This window comes from Acanthaster planci, linkage group LG07 (assembly GCF_054643075.1).
Source record: "Acanthaster planci isolate LZ-2023a linkage group LG07, COTS_SCS, whole genome shotgun sequence".
Taxonomy (NCBI): domain Eukaryota; kingdom Metazoa; phylum Echinodermata; class Asteroidea; order Valvatida; family Acanthasteridae; genus Acanthaster; species Acanthaster planci.
Window position 1 is genome coordinate 11,665,807 of NC_141783.1, and position 15,752 is coordinate 11,681,558.

The 15,752-nt window shown below is 39.9% G+C and overlaps 1 protein-coding gene across 2 annotated transcripts in view; it reads right to left on the reverse strand.

Annotated features, from left to right (window-relative positions):
* The window catches only part of LOC110981801 (FAD-dependent oxidoreductase domain-containing protein 2-like), a 47,934-nt gene extending 34,353 nt beyond the window's left edge, over nt 1-13,581 (reverse strand). The window contains exons 1-2 of one of the 2 annotated variants that reach the window (XM_022239730.2): nt 13,427-13,581; nt 8,139-8,218 (exon numbers count right to left, since the gene is read on the reverse strand). The gene's annotated coding sequence lies outside the window, so the exon portion shown is untranslated. Of the gene's footprint in view, nt 1-8,138; nt 8,219-13,306 lie in introns of both variants that reach the window. The other variant, XM_022239729.2, reaches the window with a different exon arrangement.
* Between the last annotated feature and the right edge of the window lie 2,171 nt (nt 13,582-15,752).

Consider the following 15,752-nt stretch of genomic DNA (forward strand, 5'->3'; position numbering starts at 1 on the left):
CTGAAAAAGTGTTTGGGCCAAGATCACAGTGAGTACATGTACCGGTATTTCATCACAGTAAATGACAGAACACAACAGGTCAAGCTTTGTTCACAAGTTACAAAGAACTGAAAAACAACAATGCTGCTGTTTACAAGTGCAACTTGCATACCTACCGTTACATGCATGTACATGTACATGTATGTTACATGTGCTGTACATGTACATGTATGTACATGTATGCGCTGTGTTGACCTACCCCTACTCAGAGAGGTTCCATACATGTACTGTGCTTTTGTGGTGCAGGTTTTCCTGAAGTCCCCATTTCCCCTCAGTTTCAAGTTAAAAATAAAGCGGCACAACCTATCTGACCTCTTGGCCAGTGTGGATCAAAAACTTTTAAAACCAGTGTCAAGTACACACTTGTATAGTACCTGAGACATACCGTAAGAGTTAAATTTTTGTTTGAGTCTACACCTGATTCCTTGAAAATAGGAAAAGGTCAACCAACTTTTGCTACTGCTTGTAAGCACCAGTGCTTGACCTCCGCAACTACAGTACATGTACGTACCAAAGTAGTTTTTCCCACTGAAATAAATCACAGAAAACTTGTCATCTTATTCTGTGTTAATAAAATATTTAAGTCTTTCTGGTGATGAAATCAAGGGTTTCTCAGAAGTAACCCAAGCACTGTAGCTCGTAAGCTTAGAAGTTACAGTTTTGGGAAGAAAACCCCAGAAGAATACTCTAGGTAAAACCACACAGAATCAGGTAGGGAATGAAACCTCAATCCAAATGTGGACCCAGCCGGAAATTGAACCCGGGCCAAAGAGGTGAAGAGCAAGGAAAGAACCATGGAAACTTTCCATGTACATGTACCGTGTACCGGTAGGTTGGCACCGAACTCCAGACACATACTGGTTGGTGTCCAGATTGGTACTGTGTTGGGGATTTCCCTTTCGAGAAAAGTTTGTTCGTGTGTGTACATGTAGTTGATATTCCCAAGTCAATGCAGAACACAATGGAATTGGCACTGCACTCAGAATTTGTCTGCATTAAACTCTTTGGGTTTAAGGGATAGGAAGAGTTGAAAATGGGTGAATTACATGTACATGTACAATGTGTTACATACACATAAACAAATTTCTGAAAATACCTCCATATGCACCATTAATTATTGATATCAAACGACACTAAAGGGCATACACTGTGCATAATACGGGTACATGTACATGTGCATGAATATGGTTTGAGACAAAATGACTGTGGCAAACTTGAAATGGCTGAAGTTTACATGTACATTGTACATGGAAATATTCCAGGTAACATTCATGGACTGTTTTAACGTACATACAGTGTATATGTGCATACTATTACTGTGGTCAGACAAGCAAGGAGGAAATAACCTAAAAATGTGGTAATTTCAAGCTGTACTAGACATTGTTCTACCCATTTTTATGGTGAAAATGGCAAGTGGAGGACGAGGAAATAGGCCAATTCAAACAAAATTTGTTTCCCCTTTCCAAGTCAGTGCATCGGTTAAGTTTACATTGTAAGTACATGTACATGTAGTTGCACTATGACAAACATGTAAAACTACATAAGTACCGTATATGTGCATGCACATGTACCTCAGGCGCAGGGGGCAGAAACCTTCCCCACAATGAACCACACCTGACTATAATTAAGCATAGTTAGGAAACAGATATATCTGTTATGTAAATGCCACATTTTATGCGCAGTTTTGTAAGATTTGCTGGTAAAAAAGTAAACTGTTGATCAGGGTGATTGGATCAGCACGGTGGGAATTCACCTCAAATTAAATCTTCTGAATGATTAATCAAGTAATTCCCTTCTTCAAATATTCTTCCCTTAGATGCGGTGATGAATGTTAATTTGAACCTTTTTATACAGTCCAGTGTCCCGTAAAAAGTACTTGTGACATGGAGTGCCAGCCAACGATGTTGACAGCACAGTGGACAGTTCCCCTGGGTGAGGGTAAATCACACTTACATTGATAGATAATTCCCCCTTGCGTTTGTCATGATGTAATGCTAGACCTGACTCCTTCATCCCACCCGCTGCCAAGCCAAGGAGAAATGTCAGCCCGGTCTCTTGGATGTGGAGCTGTGACCAGACCCAGACACACTCTAATTATACACATGCAGAGCCAGAGAGAGAAAAAGGACACAGCCTTTTAAGGCCGGGGCCTTTTACTACACGTACGTACACTCCAGCACATGTACATGCGCACCAGTTTTACGCGTTACAAGAGCTACTTGATATGGTGTTAACATGAGTGCAGGTGTTTGTTAGCCAATAGCTAAAAAAATAGATGGGGATTGCCACCTCCCAACCCTGGTGGTTGAGTTGTTATTTTCGACTTGGTGCAGTGTGTGAAAACTCATCAGAAAGCCACCCACGAGTGGGGAGAGAAGTGTTTACTCCTTTTACTCTCAGTATGTGACCCGTCACTGAAAAAAATGAATCTTCAAAAGACAGGTTGTTCAAAGAACAGAGGTTTTGGAAGCTCTAAACGAGGGGGGGACTGTTGAAAACAAGACTTGAGGGGGACATCTAAAATTCACTGACAGACAAGTATTAAGCTTGCACAGTGCACTTGTAAAGGTGTGATGACACACAAGAAGCCTTCAGGCAACCTTCACAATAACACCGGCAAACTATTAAGCAATCACACTCCTCTCTCAAGGGATATCAATCCCATCACCTGCCTTGATCAAGTTGATGAATATTTACAATGTAAGATTGGATCAAGAACAAAACAACTCAAATGGCATGTTATGAATAGTAAGAATTTAACTTTATTGTCAAAACCAAAGTTTAAGAGACCTTCAGAAATTTGTGTTTCATAATGTGACAAGCATTGCAATTTGGAAACTTGGCACGTTGCCAATCTAAATATTTGGATCCACATCTATGTAATTTGTTCCTGTATACCCCTCAGATCATAATGCTAAAAGAAATAATCACTTAGAGTAAAAGTAGGAGGAGTTCCCCTCCTAATTGTCACAGACTAGTAAGATCCCTTAAAAGGGGTCATTTCTGCACTAAGTAAGACATTATAGGAAAAAAGTGCAAAAATAATGGAGCCTTCCACATGCACACTTAGGCCTACAGAGGCGTTTTACTCGATATTGCCTCAGTCTTCCTAAAAGAAGTACTAATATCCTTGACAATAAAACAGATTATACTGATAGGTGTATTTGGTTAGATTTACCTCTTTAAAATTTTTTTTAATAGACTTCATTTTCTCTCAGTTGTGTTTAAAATGTTTGTACAACAAATTCAACATTCCCATTGGTGATTACCTTGCTGTTAATCCTAGACATACTGATAGTGTGCAATTTCACCACTAGAGGATGAGGGCTAAAGCTGCTCATCATTCTCTATTTCACAGATTTCCTAGATTATGGGAGTCATTGCCAAGGTGTGTCAAAGATACACTTGTTTTTGGTTTATCCTCATTCATAAACTCGCTTCGGAAACATCTATTAATGCCTGGTTCACGAGTTACTCTTACGGAAACTGCGTAGAGTTTATTGATACAAGTTTAACTCATTTTGGTGATGGGGGGTTGAACAATTTGTGATGAATTTGGTTGAAAACTGCCATTCTTACTTGTACCAGTAACTCAGTCTGGTCTATCTTTCAATTTTCATGCTCATGTGCAATATATTATCTTCTGGGAGACCTGGTAAACTGTGTAATGTTGTAATGTATGTATTTTTGTATGATGCTGTAACCATTGCTTGGTTAATATTTTTTTCGTATTTGTGTTGTTTGCAAGTTTGTTTTCATTGTTGTTCTTGTGGTTGTTGCAGTTGATGTTTTTGTTTTTGCGTTGTATTTTAGTACATGTGTGTGTACTATTTGCAGTCAGGGTAGGTGCTCACTTAAATGAGACAGGGATTAATTACTACCCTGTGCTTGCTTGCTGGGGTGTTTGTTTGTTTGTTTGTTTGTTGGGGTGTTTGTTTGTTTGTTTGTTTGTTTGTTTGTTTGTTTGTTGGGATGTTGGGGTGTTGGTTTGTCTGTTTGTGTGTTGTGAGTTTTGTTGATTATCATGGTAATATAATATGTTGTTTGTTCGTTTCCTGTTTTCCTGTTTGCAATCCTTTTTGTTTTGTATTGCTTTGTTTTTGGTCAGTTTGTAGCACCAGGAGACCAACTCGATAGTAATTGAGTTTGCCTTCTTTTGCAATCCTGCAGGGGTGTTACATGTGTTTTGTGTCTTTGTGGGTGTGGTGTTCTTGCTTGTGCTGCTGTTTTTTAAGTTTGTGTGTTACTGTATTTAGTGTGTTTGTGTTGGGTTGTTTGTTTGTATTTTTCTTCTCAACAATGTAGATTCTTGACTAAAACCATATTTTTGAGCTTACATTTTTTTAAAATTTTGTAAACTGTGTAAATTTTCTGTGTTTTAATCCTGCAAAGCATATGTATATAAATGAAATGAAATGGTAAGCACTTCTATAGGGTTTTCTGTGGGTGTTCTGGTGGGGGGCTCCTCAGGTTAAATTTCTTGCTGTACTGTTCAAATGAAGCCACCCTCCTAAAGGTTCACTCCATGTCGCACACATTTGAAGCTCAATATGGCTGTTTACAATAAATTAAATAAACTGATCAAGGCCAACGTTAGGTCGGAAAAGTACAATATACAGGTTTTAAAGGAAATAAGTAAGAAAATATTTCCCACTGGAGAATGCAATTCACTTCCTTACATTGTTCAGAACAGTACAATGTCCTTACCCTACAGTTCTGAAGTTAACATCACATTGCATTCATATATCAATCCTCTCCCCCACAAAAAATGCAACCTAAAATAAGACATACAGTATTTCTCACCAAAGCATTTTTCAGAGATTGTAGTTTTGGTCTCAAATTGGAGCTTAGATTGTTGTCTTCTCTAAACTGAAGGTATAATTCAAATCCTAAAATTCTTTGCAGAGATAAACTTGATTACATTTACAAGACAACTGCTTTTACATTCTGTCCCAAAGGATGTACCAGAGCAATGACAATGCTACGTTTACGGCATTTAACACCATTCAACACATGGGATCATTTATAAGAACTATACAGAATGAAGATACTATTTGAACGGGGTTGTGTTGTGTTTTGCGATGCTAAAACCTATTTAATTTTCCATCAGCAAACAAACATGAAAATTTCACTACATGAATACCGATATGTATTTAAGAAAAACATATTCATGTAGTTCACAGTGGTTTATGAGTATGGTCAGAAGTAAAAAATTCGAACCTTGTTACAAATTCACTGAGGTATATGTTGAAAAGTTCTTTTCTGAAACAAACTCATTGCACAATTACATGTAATTAAAAAACCGTTGCCTTCTGAAATAAGCAGCAGTTTCTATCAACTTTAGATCTAGATAGAAATTCCAAAGCACTGAAGAAACAAAACAGCTGTGCGATAACTTAGGATATCAATTCATTGACTGCATTGGGCACACTTGCAAGATACACTGTACATAGAACTTCCACTAAAAATGAGTTTCACTACTTAATTGAGTACAGTTCTGCAATAAACACGAGCTTCAAGTAAAACTTTCAGTAATAGGCTTACAGTTGATACCAAATCAGTAATTTTTGAAGATTAATTTAGGAGACATCCAGTCACATTTTGGCATGCTGTACACAGATAACGCTACAGTGTACATGTACATTACATGTACATGTACAAATGTACATGTAATTACATGTACACATGTACATGTATTTCCCATATTACAGAAATCATTTCCAAGCCATTTTATACTGTAAATGACATCTCTTCAGGGACAACACAGTTGAAATGATTCTTTTGGCCACAATACTCTTTGAAGGGTACAAATTTGATTAATCACAAGAACGTGTATTTCATAACCTGAACAATCTACGATACACATGGAATCACTGACACTGATATTATGTACCAGTATTTATGTCTGCATAACATTAGTGTAAATACTTAAGACATAAAAACAATACAAAGTTTCCTCAACTTCGTTATCTCCAGCATGCATGTGCATCGTGTCGAATCAATACGACCACTTGAAATGGGCAAACCAGGAAGTCTGAACTGGTAATAAACTTCAGTATGGAAACATGATAAACATCATGTAAGATGTCTTTTCAAAACTTGAAAACACAACTCTGAAACTGTACACGGACATGTATGTCTTGTACAAGCGTGTGCTATTGCAACTGATTTATCACTGTCTTCATATTACTCTCAAAGGAACTCCTATTTCAAACAGGATGGGGTCTGTGCATGACCAGGCAGAAATTCTTGCTTCATGCAATCAACTATTAAAGAAAACATTTGGGGCAACGAACACTGTAGGCCCACAAAAATATCATGCAACCGTGCAACTGACAAGTATCCCGGTACATAGTATTCCTGTACACACATCCATGGATTGGAAGTGGAATACTGTTTTTGCATATATCGCAAGTACCATTTCACTGCCAATCAACTGATCAATGGTGGCCGAACAATTTTTAAAGTGGAGACCCATGCAGTTGCAAGACCATAAGCCATTAATAAGCTGATCCATTAAGCCACATCCCATAATAGGACCTGCAAAAAGGGGAGGGGCACTGAAAAAGTGGAGGGGGACACTGACACCCTGCTCCCCCACCCACTCACTTCCCCTGCCAGTGCTGCCGATGACGTACACTGTACGTTAAGTTTGTCCACATTTAATTCCTTCTGTGTTATCATTATAAGAATTCTGCGAACAAACATGAGATTTTTTTGAACAAAGGTGCTAGTCAGAAGACTCATTAAAAGAACACTCACAGTGGTTGAACGATTACTTGTACTTGTTCTGGCAATTATAACAGCAGCTGAGTACACTGTACAAAATGTTCTACATCAGTGAACCTGTCTCCAAATCCCAACTCAAGTGATGCATTCTGACAGTAATTGACAATTACTACATTAATGACAAGACGAAGAACAGCCATACATTTTGAAAGGTGCCTCGTGTCTGTCCTGTCTCACTGTCACTATGGTAACATTGATGTCGAATACTGGCAACAAACTGATGTGGTAATGTGTCATTAACCATGGCTGCAAAAAAGGGGGAAAAACACCTCGGACCCTAATATAAATTCAAATGAATTTCATGGAGAGGAAATCTGTCTCGTTCATCGCCTGATGGCGAACAGGGCATGGACACTGCTTGAAACTTCAAGTTGACTCAACCAAACTTTTCTTCTTAGAACCACATGACTCAAAGAACAGTGTTACTGCAAAGCTTCCATATAAATACTTTGGTGGAAATTTGTGGTGGAATTCGACTTTCATATTCTCCAGGCCATACATAATGATCTAATACTGACAGCAAGGTCCAATGCTTTCTGTATGGCAAATGTGTAAAACACCATCATACCCGCTCTATTAAAAATGGACACAAATCAATGATGCATAAATATACTAGTACTATGGTTATTACATACATTTATGTATGCAAAATTGGGGCCCGCTTTTTGGAGATCTTGAAAATTTATTGTGCCCAGAAACGATATTGCTCAGCAAGGCCACTTCAAGACCATGTGTTTTTGCTTTTAAAGAAGTCTCCCTCTCTTTCTCTTTGTCAAGGAATTATTCAGGCTCACATGCTTCATGAACCTTATTGAATTTTAACCGATTTCAAACGTCTGCATTTGATTCTGTAATGGATTGTGTTTTGTTAAGAACTGCAGATTGAATTTTTAAAATTTTACATGACATCGTTCTGATTCTCAGCCACCGGTAACCTACATGTATCTTTGTCACTCAGTTGGCCTAACAATACCTTCCAGGGTGAGCCAATTTTAAGTGCTAAATAGTGAAAGAATTCAGTAATTTGCTCTCAAGTTTTTGTACAGAGGCTTATGTACAAGTATATGTAAAAAGGAGTGGGCCAAACAAACTTTTTCATTGAAAACAAACTCCTACGCACTTGTAATCCAATTCTGAATGCTGACATTTGTTATTGTCTGGTTGCATGGACATAGAAGGTTGAAAAACAAAATATCAACATTACATTATTTTTGGTAACATCTGTCTTGCAGCATAATGTACATTTCATTTCTGTTTTCTGGAGGGCTGGCAAGACATCCAGAACGAGGGGTATAAATATTATACCCTACCTGTTTACCAGCATCCCCTTATGAACTTGCATCAGCAGCACGCCCCCAGGAGGCAACTACACATATCAAATCTACCATACCTGCATCAAGTAAATAAACAAACAGACAGAATGGGGAGTTAGATTGAGCTATATGTAGGTGCTTTTTGTCTGAAGTGTTTATTTTACTACAAGTTGTGCGGGGCAGAGTTTTGGGGAGGGGCACAGAATTTATGTGGGATAAATTCTGACGAACATGTATTAACAACACCATCTATGCATTGGCAAAGTCTGGAAATGGATAGGCTACAGTTAGAATTACATGCCAGTTTTTCACGGTTTCTTTGATAACTTTTAGGGTAAATATGGTCAAGTTCCCTACTTCTTCAAGTAATTGTATATTTAGTCAAATACTGCAAAGTGTTTTTATGCCCAGAATACATTTTCAAACCTAGTATATGTTGCAGGAAATGCAAAGATGGTGAGTGTTTTATTAAATTACAGGTACGTGTGCATGAATTTTTACAGTGACTAGCCACAGGCAGCACCTGCTTTCCATTCTCTGTGATGAACTTGGCAGAAAGTTTTACGATGACAGGTTTTAAGACTGAAAAAAACAGACTATATGCACTTGGACTGCCACAATATACATGTACATGTATATCCTTGTATAAAGCTCCGCTCAAGGGCTATGGATTATGTCTGGGAAGACAAATATGTTTTATTACCGTAGCTGGATTAACGAACCCACCGTCTGTAAATGATGAAATGCTGGGAAAAAAATGACATTATTTATTCAAAAAGCCGGATCCTCAAGAGTATTTGGGGCATGATCCCAAATTTGGTTTGGTGGCTGTGACCATATCGAAACTGTATACTGAACATTATGCTGCTCAGGAAACAGTCGTCGGCGGGTGTGTGCCAACACAGCATGCTTACTGTGAATGGTCCGCTAGGCTGGCGCGCTGTAAAGTCGTCAACAGGACATCAACCTACAGTTCAAATCACAATTTTAAGGAGAGATGGCGTCTTCAAACTCGTTGACAAGAGCATTTCCGATTTAACGGGGAAATTTCTCTTTTCTTCCCATTCATGTATGTGAGTAAACCATATATTATCATTATTGGAATCTTCGATTCTCACTTTATCCACAGACAGGCACATTAGACATTTCAAGAACAGTTTCAAAGGTGAATTCGGAGGATTTTGACTGAGGGTACAAGCTACTTTAGAGAAATGAATTCATGGAAACAAAAGCCTATGGAAGGTACTTGGACCTTACTGTACCATCACGCAACCATGTCCAACTGTTATAAAAAAGGCAATTTGTTACGGCTGTGCCAAATATCCGAACAACCGAATATTTGATTGATTGTCAAATATTCAAATAGTATTTTTCAAATTTGAATATTCAAATGCAAAATTAACGAAAAGGAAGGGAAAATTTCTTTTGTTATGAATGAGAAAAATTGCACTGTGGAGGCTTGTTTCAAGCAGAATCAAATGAAACGCATCAGAAATCTTACGATTTAAAAGGAACTTATTCATTAAACAATTTAAAAGGAACAGAAATTTTCTAATTTTTTTTGCTAAATCGTGGCTGGAGATACTCCTAGACATGGGAAGATATTATATTGATCATAATGTACAATTGTGTGTGTTATTGGTTTTTGCAACTGATTTTGTACACGGTTTGGTACAACAATCTGCCGGTCGGTGAGACCGAATATTCAGATATAAAATCAACTGAAGGTCGAATATTCGAATAGTAAATTATTCGATTTGACTCAGCCCTATGATTTGTAGGGTCCAAGTTACTGGGACTAGTCACTAGTACAGTAGTAGTATATGGCTATTTATGAGGTTTGTATAAACCCTGGAACTGGAAGTACATTACAGGGGATCAGGTCAACTCGGACCCAAACCAACTCGGACCCATTCCAACTCGGACCCATGCCAACTCGGATCCAGGACCAACTCGGACCCACGCCAACTCGGACCCAATACGAACTCGGACCCCTGACCATCTCGGACCCACAACCAACTCGGACCCACGCCAACTCGGACCCACGCTGTTTCGGACCCACCTCGAGTCAACTCGGGCCCACTGAATCTTACGCGCCCGAAGACCGAAATAGCGCTGACTCTTGAACCTCGCGAAGAGGTTGGCCTTCATTTTTTCGTTGGAAATTCAAGATTATGGACAGATCGATCACTTTTCATTTCAATTTTATGAACTTTTTTATTCGTCTTTTCCCGAAGATACCCCCTAATAGTAGTAAAACTATGCGCTCATATGAATGTAGCCGCCTTCCTCTATCCAAAATAGGCCCGCGTTGTGGGGCTTTTTGTGAAAGAAATACTCTGAACCGGAAACTATCAATCCCAAATTCGGGATTTATATAAATAATTCTATGATCCCTCGTGATTATGGCACGTCTTATTGTAGAAAATAACAAACCGTGGGATCACAAAATATTAATAATGAGCTCGCGAGCAGACATACGACGCTTCAAAACTGTCTCCAAGTTTAAGCCAATAGGAAATATTCCACATTTTTATTTTAAAATGATTTGATTTGTGTTGTTCGAAATTACCAACCTATTTGCGTTATTTGGACAGTCAGTTAAGGCCTGTATGGATGAATTCCTCCATCTTGCCGGTATTGGGGGTGGGGAGAGAATGGGGCAAGGTGGAGGTGTAAGACTTGCCAGGCCAAAAAAAACTGAAAAGTGAGGTGGGGGATAACACCATGAGACACTGTAAAAGGTCAATGTTCGTGACATTGATGTATATCTGCAGTATCTGTTGTACGTATGCAGCATCTCCTATGTACATCAGAAGGGCCTATCTGTGGCTTTTTATTGCAACAAAAACTTTGGGGGCTGTTTGGTGAAAGTTCATTCGATTTCTGCTAGTGATCTGGATCTGGAAAACGGAGAGATTCTGAGAAGCCTGTGCCACTGTCTCCCTGCATAACGTGTAGAGAGGACGTTACAGCTTGGCAGCATGCAGTGCAAAAGTGTCATTTACCAAATGCTAAAATGTAAAAGTGGACAAAATAAAAATTTTCAACAAGTTAATCACGCTCCTGGGGTTGGGTCCGAGTTGACTCAGGGTGGGTCCGAGTTGGTCGTGGGTCCGAGTTAGTATTGGGTCCGAGTTGGTTGTGGGTCCGAGTTGGTCGTGGGTCCGGGTTAGTATTGTGGCCGACTTGACATGGGTCCGAGTTGGTCGTGGGTCCGAGTTGGCATGGGTCCGAGTTGGCATGGGTCCGAGTTGGTTTGGGTCCGAGTTGACTCGAAACCCATTACAGTACCCATGGACATGAAGGAAAGAGTTCCATATATACAGAAAACGGGAAGAATTCCATATACGAAGTCCACTGTAATATCGCGTAATTACTACAAAAGTATCCTTACTTTGATCGCTGAATGAAGACGATTCCAATAGGCATTGAAGAGCTGAACATCATAGGACAGAAATGTGGAGTTTTGGGCACACTTTTGGAGCTACACATGGACCAGGTTTACATCGACAGGCGGCCATCTTTGCTTCTGAAGAACATGGCGAATGCGCACGACGTGTGCGCTTGAACCGAATCATATCCGGAAGGGGTTGGGCTGCCACAAGCATTGAGGTAATTTTATGCATGAATCCGCAACACGAGGAGTGCAGAGGGCCGTCATCTGTCTGGATGGATCTCCACAGTTCACGAGGTGCCGCGCAATGTGCCCTACTGTACATGTACAATTTTTACTTGGGGGAAAATAGTGCGTGTTTTGCGACAATTTTTAAGTTGGAGGATTTGGTTAGAAGGAAAAATGGGCCCAATTTCTTTTACAGACAGTTTGTAAGTTGGACAATTTGTTTAGAAGGAAAAAAGGGCCAAATTTCAGTCTTTTAGAGAGAGGGAAGGGGAAAAGGGAGCTGAAACCTGTCTTTAGATTATTGTGTGGCTATCTGCGCTCTAAAATGTGAGGGTAGGCTTGTACAGGAGAAGAACATCCTTAAGGATTTGATTGAAGTGGTCTACTCCTACATGTCGGCAGCGCCACATGTATTCGGCCAGGTAGAACCCAAACTGGTCGCTTCCACTGTATGGTGTGGATAGTCACCTCTGTCACCAATTGCGCGACTCCAATTCTCGCTCATAGTGCATGTATTGCTAATGGATGAAGCAACACTCCACCTAGCCTGAGTTCTTATACAGCATTGGACTGAAATTCCTTCTTTCGTACGGCCGACTGCATTTCTACTTGTTCTTTCTCTCTTGGTTTACATAATACGACGTACGGAGATAACTCACGTCATACAGTCAATTGTGCTCAGACATGTACCTTACCTAGTTGATTTCCTTTGGCACAACCTACTTATATTAACAACGGATAGCCACATTTATTAATATTTAAATATTCTAATTTATACAAATATTCGTGAATAATTACATATTCAGTTTCATAAATATTTAATTTTTTTAAATATTCATCTTGACCTCATCTTGACCTCTCCTTAATTCAACCGTAACTTTATATGGAACATATCGACTTTCTCCGGCAACAAGCGCTCGTGTGGCGTGGTCAGTTGGACTGCTGTATTTCTATACCTAACAGTTCTCTTCATTGCAGGTTCGCTTCCCCTTTACTCCACAATTTGGAGTAAATGTCTTAAATGTGTATACTAACTGTAATAATCCTTATACTAATGACAGGAAAACTGTGGAGAAATAAAAGGACGGGATAGTGAAGGAAAGAGGAAACGGTAGAGGATATAGTAGGGGAAAAAAGAACGGCAAAAGGACTCACTTTTTTGCCGTTTTATTGCGTGGGGCCCCTTCTTTTTAAACCTGTCCCCCTAAGTTACTGAACCCCCTTTCACATCTCTATCCCCCAAAAATAAATGTCGCCCCTTTTTAAATCTGTCCTGGAGCAAAAATTTCTCCTAAAAAGTGAACTTCGTATATGGAATTCTTTCCCAGAAAACACTACACAAACAGCAATCAGAAAAGGATAACGTCCTAAAAAGTGAATCGAAATTTCTGATGCATTTCTACATGGAAATTTATAGAAAACACTGTGTGACTAGGCCTATATTCCGACAAGTCTCGTACTAGCCTGGACCCGTAAGTAAAGTTTAAACTGGGCCCGACAGGATACACCGGTATATGTCGGGCCCAGTTGACGGCCCTACCTCCGTACCACCACTCGCCAGGTTTGTGCACAGCCACGAGGCCAGGGGCATCAAGTGTTGTCCGTAGGATGGAACTCTTTCCACACTGATAATAAGAAAAGATTGATTAGAAAAGCTTACTCAGTCATTCTTGTCACAAACAACTTTCTTCTGAAAAGTTTTCACCAGAACTCGCGGAGTTTGCAATTCGGAGTGTAACCTATGTAGTGAAGCTACATATATAATGTGTACATGTATAATGTACATGTACACGACTTCCTGGTGTCATGTCTGTGATGGAGAACTTAACGTTCAATGGTCTATGGAGAGCGAAACTGACAAAACGTCCTACTGATTATTAAATAATGCTGAGCGTCCTTCACGTATCACGCGCACAGACGTACCCGTCCCTAGGTGTACAAACCAGGGAAAGTGCTGCATGTTGCGTACTTACCTTTGTATTCATGCTTTCATTAATATTGCAAACAAACTAACAAAAAAACGGTTGCAGAAAAACAGCCTCAAAGCGTCCAAATTTGCCCCCTCTTTGGGGACATTCTCTCTTTGGAGAAAATTGGAAGCACCGTGGCAGAGAAATGTGTGTCATGTAGGAGCAGTTTTTCCCCAATAGAAAATATAGAAAACAAGTTCTTGGGCAAAACTGGCTCCTCACCATGCAGCTTTTTTAGAGAAAACCTGATAAACCATGACAGTTCACAAGCAAAATTGTATGCATCTATGCTTTCTCTGACTGAGCTCTGTTGTGTTCGTTATAACTACAAAACTGAATAGGCTGGTTTCCTGTTATGACTGATCTATCAAAGATATCAGAATCTTTCGATTTTGGAACCAGACCACTCGGTTCAGCCTGCTGACGTACTTGTGTCAGAGTTCCATGGAACCAACTAGTAAAGGATGACTGGAGTCAGTCCAAGACAAAAATTGCAACATACTAAGTTTATCTCCACTCGCAGAGCACTGGAAATAAAAATAAGTCTGTTGACGCAACTTTCCTCTTGCTGTATTACTTTTGTAAAACATATCCAGTGGCATATGTGCCAGAAATTGGGAGAGGGAGTGGGGGATGGAGTTTTATGGATTTTTTAGAGGGGATGTCTCGCTCGGCCTTGCGGAAATTTGAAATGGGGGGAGAGCCGACCCCATATGACACTGTAAGGGACGATGATCATGATACAGATAGAAATCTGTAATATTTATTACATTTATGCAGAATCTTACATAAGAATGGCATATGTTTGTTTGTTTTTTCATTGTTTTCCCTTTTTGAGCGATATTGAAACATTTCAATCGTTGGGAAGTCCACAGAAAATCTTCAGAATCCGCTTTAAGGCTTTTGCTTACCACAGTGGGGGAACGATTCAATAGCCCCCCCCCCCAAAAAAAGGGGGGTATATTCCTCCATTGCCCCGGGATTTACACCCGTGCATAATAAAATTAAGGCAGCAAGCGACCGCGAGGCCAATCCGCCTCGAGCAGAAGCACCCCGACCCCCTCGGTTGAAAACAGCCATATTGCAGTGCGGGTCGGTGTTGTTCATTTTTGTTCGTTCACTCGTCACCCAGCGCCCAAACTTGGCGCTGGGAAGGACTGGTGGCCTTACGTGTACACAGATTTTATATTAGTGAAGGAATACGCCACACGTTGTCACAGCTAACGACGAGCCGGAGAGCATTCAGTGAACAGCGGCCGAGTATATGCTTGTCATAAAGAATGCGTAACAGCATGACTCCTGTGGACTGCAAATTCTGAATGTTAAATTTCTCAATTACCATACATTTAGGTGATTTTCCATCGAGCTCAGAATTTAAAAAGAGCTGATCCTAAAACTACGTGTAATGCATTCTAAAGTCGTTCCGAACAGTGGCGTAGCTAGGATTTTACTGGGGGGGCACAAAGGGGCACCAGCATCTTATGGGGACACCAACTTTCAGTGGTGTGTTTTTTGGGGGAAAGTTTTTGTTAGCCTTGTTTAATATCCATTCCTCCGTTTTTTTCAGTGGGGGGGGCACCTGGGGGGCACAGGGATTTGGGGGGGCACGTGCTCCCAGCCCCCCCCCGCTACGCCACACGTACCGAACAACTGAAACTCTCAATCCTCAAGTTTGACATCCTCAGTGCGAGTAGCTGTTACGTTGTGCTTTATTTATTACATGTACGTCGCACTTTTAATATGTATAGTCTATCTTCTTTTTTCCAGAAAGAAAAAAAAGATTAAAAGTCCAAGAGATTCAAAAGCCCTATACATACATGTATACATTATATTTACTTCAGTTAAAATTTTCGTTGCATATCATTATGTTATTGTTTCCTGACGTAACTTAGCGTTCTTTATCGTTTTATAAGCTTGTTTTACACCATAGACTTAAATAAGATCACTAAAAAACTTTCCTGTTTGCGAACTATAATTTTGCTACTTTGCGCCCACAGTAGAATTTGCAGACCTAAA